A 9,293-nucleotide genomic window follows, 5' to 3' on the forward strand; every position below is an offset into this window, starting at 1 on the left:
GAATATCATTTTTTAAAAATACAAGTGTCAACAAATCAAAAGAAAACAACCATTCTAAATGGCAGGCATCAACTAACAGTGCTCAAAATAAATAAAACAAAAACTGATAGAACTGCAGGGATAAATGGGCAAATCCATAATTACAATCAAATATTTCAACACAGGCCTCTCAATAATTGATGGAACAATTAGACATAAACTCTTTCAGAATATAGCAGACTTGAACAACATTATCAACCAACTTGACCAACCCATTAACATTTATAGAACATTCCACCCAACAACAGCAGAATGCACATTCTTTTAAAGTGCACACGGACATTACAAAGATAGATCATACTGTGGGCCAGAAATACATCTAAATGTATTCAACCACACAAAGGATATTCTCTGACAAAATATAAAATGAAATTATAAATTAATAGCAGACAGATAACCAAAAAAATCCTCTAATATTTGGAAGTGAAATAACACACTTCCAAATAGCTCATGGGTCAAAAAAACAAAATAAAATAAAATGGCAGGTAGAAAGTATTTTGAATTGAATGAAAATAAAAACATGACATATGAAAATTTGTGGGACCTAGCTAAAACGGTCCTTAAAGAGAAATTTACGACACTAAAGTGTGTAAATCAGGAAGAAAAAAAAGAAAGATTTCAAATCAGTGACTTCGACATCCCCCTAAGAAACTGGAAAAATAAAATTAAATCCAATTTAATTATATAACACCATAAATTAATAATACCATGACCTAATAAACACACACAACCATTCTATCCCCACCCATAGACAATAGAATTAAGTAGATACACAGACTTTGGAGCCATACAATCAAGTTCTGACCCTTATCTTGGGCAAATAACTCCACTTCTCTGAACTTCCATTTTCTCCTTCGTAATATGAGATAATGATGCCCAGTTCTAGGGTTTGATCTAAGGTTTGAAGGAACTAATTTTTTGTAAAGTAATTAGCACAGTTTATATATAGTAGGTGCTCAAGAGGCAATGGAAGGAGGTAAAAAAAAGGGATATAGGTCACATACTGAATACATAAATTTACTTCTTCTTGTTACATACCATCTAGTAGGCTCTGATTCATAGTGACCCTTTGTACAACAGAACGAAACACAGACAGTCCTGTGCCATCCTCACAATTGTTGTTATGCTTGAGCCCATTGTTGCAGCCACTATGTCAGTCCATCTTGTTGAGGGTCTTCCTCTTTTTCATTGACCCTCTACTTTACCAAGCATGATGTCCTTCTCCAGGGACTGGTCCCTTCTGATAACATGTCCAAAGTACATAAGACGAAGTCTTGCCATCTTTGCATCTAAAGAGCATTTGGCTGTACTTCTTCTAAGACAAATTTACTTAAAACAAGTTAATTGAGCACTGGCAATGGGCTAGACATTGGGCTTAACAGTTGGAAATAAGGAATAATAAGACAAATTTCCTGTCCTCAAGTACCTACTGTCTTAGTAGGGGAGATACACAAGCAAATAAGTGAAAAAGTATGATACATGAAATTATCAAGGTACCTACTACAAGGCACATAGGAAGGAGTTAGCGCCTCTTCCGGGTGGTGAGGAGCTAGTCAGGGAAGGGTCCGTGGAGATGCTGGGGCTGGATCTTGAGGATTGGGTAGAAGTTCTTTAAATGAACCTAATTGGAAAAAAGGGAGAGGTGACATTCTAGACAAAGGAAAATAAATGCAAAGTTCCAGGGACTTCCAGAAGAAGGAGTTAAGGCGGGGACATGTATGCAGTTTAATCTAGAAGAACCTTAAGAGCAAAGGGAGGGAGCAGGTAGAGAAAAGCTCAGGCTGACCACGGACACCTCACCTGGCATCATGAAGATAATGGGGAGGTGCCCTTGGCCATGAATTTCAGGGAGAGACATCAACAGAGGCCTATGCTTCCCAAAGACCACAGCTGCGGTCTTTGGATAATTCAACTCATACGCTTCAATTAGTCATCAAGCTGGCGTGGTTTACAAGGTGAATGAAAGGTTAAAGAATATCGTTCCACAAAATTCATCGAGAAAAACAAAAGTTCATCTGTCTGTTTGTATTAGAAATTAGTCCGTGCCGATTCATAATGAATTATTCATCTTAACTTATAAAAGTCTGACGGTAGAATCCCTAAGTAAGACAAAGCCCTTAAATGTGTATTATTTCTTGGAAAGACTCTTAACGTACTTTCTGATATTTTTCTTTTTCTGTTCTTTTGGTCTGATCCACTGGGTTCTGAAACAAAGACTATGCTATGAAAGTATGGAAAGAAACCCCACATTTGCATCCTGTGGAAAATATCCAGGTGCTAGGGGCAGATATACTCAAAGCAAAGTTCTCAGCAGCTGTCACTTGAGCCAGGATTCCATTAAGGCTGCTGAGGATGTCAAACATTCACCTGCTTCCATTCTTTTCCAACAACAGTGACAAACACCCATCTTGGCCACTGGAGCACAAAATTAGCCCAGTGCTTCAGGCAAAGGGCAACATGGGAGAAATAAACAAGGGGTCAGAGACCCCGACCTGTGTAGGGAATAGCAAAAAAGACTGAAAAAAAGTGGTGCGTGTGAAATGGAGACGATGCCGTTCATGAAGCCAGACCCATCTGATTCCATGGAGGGCTCAGAGTTTCCTCCGGTCCTACACACCAGTGTGGAACCAGGCTGAGCAGAAGCTGAGCTTTGACAACACAGAGCCGTTTACTTCAAAGCATCAGGAATACATTGTGCTTTGCGGTTTTTCTGCTCTCATGAGCCATGTTTTCTGTAGGACCTAATATTCATAGAATGCAAAGGCAGAGGACTTCTGAGCTCTGCTTTCATCCGAGAGCCCTGTACTAGTTAAGAATGGCAACCAGCTTTGATTAGCAGAGACTTAAAAAACAGAGATATGAAAAAGTTCATAATCATTTCTTCCTCCTGTGAAAGAGGTCCAGAGGTAAGCAACCTGGGGATGGTATGGTAGCTCCAATATCATCGGAGACCCAGGCTACCTCTATCATTCTGCTCCATCATCCTTAGCGTTGGCTGCCATCTTCAAGCTAGCCTAAGGTGCAAGATAGTTGTTGAAGCTCCAGCTATCACAGTAGTATCCCAAGAAGAAGGAGGGAAGGAAGGCAAAGGAACAATCTGCCATGCTTTTAAGAAGATTACTAGATGCCCCATTGAACCTTTCTACTTACTTTTCATTTGTGGAAAGTGATTCACACAGCCACACTCAGGAGTGAAAGGGTAGTGCAGTCTTTTAGCTCAGCGCTTTGCCACTTAGAATAAACGTAGGGTTACCTTATGGAAGAAGGGGAGAATGGATCTTCGGTGGGCAACTAATAGTTGATTTTTTGACTTGCAGCTAGTCTTTAGAAGTACCAGTTGATGGATATAACCTGCTTTTCTGGAAAAATAAATACTTCTGGTTTTATAAAATTCAGAAAAGAGAGAACAAGTAGAGGGAAGAAAGAAAAAGATCAATCATCATCCACAAAACGCAATCACCCACCATTCAAGTTTGGTGTGTTTCCTATTAATTTTTTTTATTTCAATTTATTTTAAAAATATGTTCATATGGAATGTACAAAATCGTATGTAATTATTTTGAAATAAAAACAATTTTTTCTTATTACCATAACAGTAGTTTATTAAAAAACAGAAAAATACAGAAAAGTATACCAATGAAAATGAAATTCAGCTACTCTTAATACCAGATGTAATAATCACTATGAATACTCTGAGGATCCCTGGTGGCACACTGGTTAAGCACTCGGCTGCTAACTGAAAGGTCAGCAACTGGAACCCACCAGCCTCTCTGCAAGAGGAAGATGTGGCAGACTGCTTCCTTAAAGATTTACAGCCTTGGAAACCCTATGGGGCCATTCTACTCTGTCCTACAGTGTCATTATGGGTCGAAATGGACTCAGCAGAAACAGGTTTGGTTTGAATGAATACTCTACAGTATTTTAATGCCGACCTAACTTTTTATTTTTGACAGTTTTGAGGTCATATTATATAAGCTGATGTTAAATTATAATTAATAGTAGAAGATTCATAGCCATTATCTGAAACATAATTGGATATGAAGAAATAATAAAACCCTTTGCCATTGAGAGATTCTGACTCATAGTGACCCTACAGGACAGAACAAAACTGGCCCATAGGATTCCCAAGGAGCAGCTGGTGGATTTGAACTGCTCACCTTTCTGGTTAGCAGCTGAGCGCTTAACCACCGTACCACCGAGGCTAGATGCCATGTTTTATTGATTCTGAGACATATTTTTCACATTTTAACATCTCTAAACTTGGGATACATCTTATAATTAACAGCATATCACAGTTTAACTGGCATCTTTTTTCTCATTGGTAGATAAAACTGATACTTCTACGATTGATACAGAATTAGAGCTGACGTAAGCAGTGATACCTGTCTCTGGATCGCTCATCCATCCTTCAAATTAACTCAGATCATTCCATGCAAAATTTAAACACGCAGAAAGTTATTCAGCAAATTCTTGGCACTAAAATGTGACCATTCTATTGCTCTAACTGTGTGTTTGGAGAGAGAAAGAGAATAGAACAGGGTAGATGGGGCCATGGCAAAACTGACCCAAAACTGTGAAGTGTTTGAGAGTTTCAACAGTTCAATAGTTTATCTGGCATGTAGTTCCAACATCATTTTTTTTTTCTTTAATTTGCATGGTGAATTGAACCGATGTTCTCAATTGTTCACTTCCCCTCTCTGGAAGAGGGCTGCACAACTTCAGCAGGGGCCACATAACTGGGGGCCCCTCTCTGCAGGAGCTGTGTACTTCCCACATTGTTCCAATGGCACAGAGTTCAGCCACGTGATTTGCTAGCTAATGGTTTGTGAGTGGATGACATTCACCATGTCCAAACAGAAGCTGTGACAACTACTGTGGGTCTTACTAGCCCTCTTGCTCTTTTCTCTCTGCCATGAGAACATACCCCAGTAGAAGCGGTTCCTTTAGCCTGGGGCCTCACACAAAGAAGACCTGCAAAGCAGACCTCAGCCAATCTGCAGCAACTCGCAGCTCAAACGTGATGTCAGCAAAATAAACCTTTGTTGCTGCTGAATGCCTCTGAGGTCTGGGGTCATTTATTACTGCAGTAACGCTGACTAATACAAGTGGCCACCAACCTTGGCAAGTAACAGATCACCCAGTCTTTCTTCCATGACCCTGATGCGTAGATTCAAACCACCAACCTTTCAGAGAATAGCCAAGAAGAAGCCGTTCACGGAGCCCAGGGTTGCATCCTCTGTATTTGTCCATGGAAATGTTACGGAAACACTGGAGCTACTTGGAGTGTCTCAGATCAACAATCCCTCCTCTCTCTTCCCTTGTACTCGTTCTTCCCTGTGTTTGGGATGCCTTATTTGGGCTGTGATTTTTTACTTCCTTTTTTTCCCTGTGTAGTTTACTAAATCAGCCTTTTGGTTCCGCCTACTTCCATTCTAAAAAAAACAGAGTCAAAGAATATTGACTTAGAGTGGAGTCAAAGCATTGAAAGCGGGCTTAGAGAACCCTTACAAGGTGAACGTCTCCATGTTACAGCTGGAAAAGCTGAGGCAGAGGAAGGACAAGCCCTCGCTGAGCCATGTGCTCAGAGATATAAGGCCCTGCACTTCCGGTCCCAAGGTTCTTTCCACCAAGCACAGTGAGCCCCTTCTCCAACAAGGAGGGGTCAGAAGGCCTCTCCCCACCAGAAGTTTCTAGAAGGATTCCCCAGGCTGCCAGAAATGGAGAGAATGGTGCTGTTCCATCTACAATCTCCGCCACATTTTCTGACTCTTGAATCTAGGCCACCGTCTTTTAGATAGTAGCGTTTTTGATTTAATTAATGGAGAGGGGGAGGTAGGACGGAGGGCAGAGGCACATGCCTGGTAATGTGATTATTGCGTTACCTGCTCTGGAGCTCTTGCAGGGCCATTTGCCAGTTCTCCTCTATTAGGAGGCATTTTGGACTAGGACCCAGAAACCTGCTGGCCTTTCCCTTCACTGCCCTAAAGACATCATCAATTTCCCAGAAATAATCCTACACAAACAGGGCTCAGGCCAGTCCGAAAAGGTGAAGACTCATTCTCTTTTACAAATCAAGGAAGATGAATTGCAGTTGACTTGAAGAAGGAGTTGGATTTATTTTTCATCGTGGCTTCCATGGTGGGGTGAGAGCCTGGTGGGTGTCAACTGCTCTACTCAGAGTCCTAACGGCATTTGCATATCAAGAGATTCTCTATCAGGGCTTCAAAACTACTTATTGTTACCCGTTTGTGACAAATAAATAGATAAAATGGCTGTAAATTAAGGAGCTGATATGAAAATAGATGAAGTTTGCATCCTACTTAGCAAGCCTCAACGTATTATTAACTTTATGCATTATTTACACTGATAGTTAAACATATCGATCTTAGCAAAGCAGAAAGCGTTGTTACACCAACAACTAGATTTGACTAAGAAAAAGGTAATAATTATCCATTAGTGGGAATTACTGCTAATAGGGTCGGGGGAAGTGAAGGAAAATCCTGAGCAGGAAGAGCTGACACTTTCAATAGTTTTGTGTAAATTGCCAGGGTTTTTAAAATACATCTGCCTCGTATGATATTTAAAAAGAAAAAAAAAAGTGTCAGGCATATAATTACTAGATACATCCAAGATACAAACCTTTTTGTTGTTCTTTTAATCATTTGGAAGGAGAGGAGTCATTGCTTAGAAGATTTTTGCCCTTCTCTGTGGATAACAAGTAAAATTAACTAACAGCTCAAATTATTCTCCTAATGAGGCAATTCCCTCCTCACTTGCATAAATTTAATTTATTTTGGTTACCAATGCCCTCTCTTCTGCCATTAATCAACTACCCTTCCAGACGGGAAAAACACACACTAATAGTGGAATCCACCGCCTGTCTGTCAGTTCATCCTACCGCGCTGGCTTGTGTGTGGCTGCGATGCTGGAAGCTGCTTCACCGGTATTTCAAATACCAGCAGGGTCACCCATGGTGGACAGGTTTCAGCAGAGCTTCCAGACTAAGACAGACTAGAAAGAGAGGTCTGGTGACCCACTTCCAAATATTAGTCCATGAAAACCCTGTGAATCACAACAGAATATTCTCCAACAGAGTGCTGGAAGATAAGCTCCCTAAATTAGAAGGCCCTCGAAATACACGGTGATGGCAACAGTGGACTTGAGCATGCCAACAATCACCGCAATGCTATTATTTTAAGCAACAGGCAACGTTTTGGTCTGTTGTCCATGGGGTCGCCATGAACTGGAGCCAAGTGAACAACAGCTGATAACAATAAAGAGGTGTTGGGCATTGAGACTAATTATTCATCATAATGTGAAAGCGGAAACGAACTTAACCCATGTTACAAAGGAGTCTCTGGGTGGCACAAACAGTTAAACACTCGACTACTAGTCTAAAGGTTGAAGGTTCTTCCACCCAGAGGTGCCTCAGAAGAAAGGCCTGGCAACCTGCTTCTGAAAGGTCACAGTCTTGAAAACCCTATGGAGCAAGAGTTTTGGCACACCTGGGTCACCATAAGTAGGAATCAATTCAGGGCCAACAAACATCAAAGAAAGGAACTGAGGCTCCAGGAGGTCACCTGGCCAGCCTGTGATGTTCAAGGCTCCAGTTCAGTTTTCCCAGCACGGAGGCTCACGCTATTAACCGACCTCGCAGGTGTCGGGAGGGAGCAGGCTCTCCGTAGGCTGCTGTTTCCTACACATGTCTAGCTGTGTTGGTCTTGCCATTTTATTAATCAGGTTGAGCTTTTAAGCTGTGTAAGGTAAGTAATACAAGTTGGATGCTTCCAGGCAAAAGCAAAGGAAATGTCTCTTGAGTTAGTGCGGCGAGCAGCCCCATCCCAAAAAATGTGAGGTTTCCTTTTGGTGCTTTGACGCACTGGCAATTTGTCTAGAGTGGCTCTTGTGTCCTGCGAGCAGCTTTAGAAGTTCCAGGGTCCACAGATCAGGAGCAGAGCCCACCGTTGTCCATTTTCTGCTCTGACACACACCCTTCAATCCATTGTTTTGCATCTAAGTCAGAGCCTGTACTGGGTTGAATGGTGTTCCCCGCAAATTCATGTTCACCCAGACCCTGAACTTGGTCTTATTTTGAAATTGGGTCTCTGCTCTGCAGACGTTGATAGTTAACATGAGGTCATACTGGAGTAAGTGGGCCCTCATGTTATGATCGACGTCCTTAAAGGAGACGAGAGACAAAGAGGCACACAGGGAGGACGCCGTGTGAAGACAGAGGCGGAGAGTGGAGTGGTGCATCTACAGGCCAGATTTTGCTGGTAACCACCATGCTGTTGTTAGGTGCTATCGAGCTGGTTCTGACTCAGTGACTCTACGTACAACAGAAAGAAATACTGCCCGCTCCTGGCCATCCTCACAATCATTATTATGCTTGAGCCCATTGTTGCAGCCACTGTGTCAATCCATCTCATTGAGGGACTTCCTCGTTTTCTCTGACCCTCTACTTTACCAAGCTTGATGTCTTTCTCCAGGGACTGATCCCTCCTGAGAACATGTCCAAAGTACATGAGACGAAGTCCCTCCATCCTTGCTTCTAAGGAGCATTCTGGTTTTACTTCTTCCAAGACGGATTTGTTCGTTCTTCTGGCAGGCCATGGTATACTCAGGATTCTTTACCAACACCATCATTCAAAGGCATGAATTCTCCTTGTGTCTTCCTTATTCACTGTCCAGCTTTCACATGCATAAGCTGGAAGAATCTTCCTCCAGAGCCTTCAGAGAGTGCATAGCCCTGCTGACCTGTTGATTTTAAACTCCCGGCCTGCAGAACTGGAAGAGAATATATATACATTGTTTTAAGCCACCCAGTTCGTGGTACTTTGTTACGGTGACACTAGGAAACCCAGACAGAGTCCAATATAAGTACTGTCTTGATCTCAGTTGTCCTCTTCTATTTCCTAAGCATAGATCCCACCTAAAATAATACCAAGCACATGTTTGCTCAGAATTCTATTGTTTTGCCATATTCATTACTCATCATTTTTAACAGCACCACCATCACTCTGTCCCTTAGGAAACAAACTCTCAGCATCTTTGTTGACAAGTTCCTTGCCCTGTTTGATAACTGAGTCATCTGCAATCTCCCTTCTCAGCATCTCTTGACTTCAACTCCTGTTCTCCAAACTCCACTGTCTGTGTTGTGGTTCCACCCCCATTCCCTTGAATGTGCCTGGATTCCTGCAACATTTTTCTCACCAGGTGAGGTTCTCTGCCTTCTCTCTCCTTCCCCTCTACTC

Source organism: Trichechus manatus, unplaced genomic scaffold (assembly GCF_000243295.1).
Source record: "Trichechus manatus latirostris isolate Lorelei unplaced genomic scaffold, TriManLat1.0 scaffold00045, whole genome shotgun sequence".
NCBI lineage: Eukaryota > Metazoa > Chordata > Mammalia > Sirenia > Trichechidae > Trichechus > Trichechus manatus.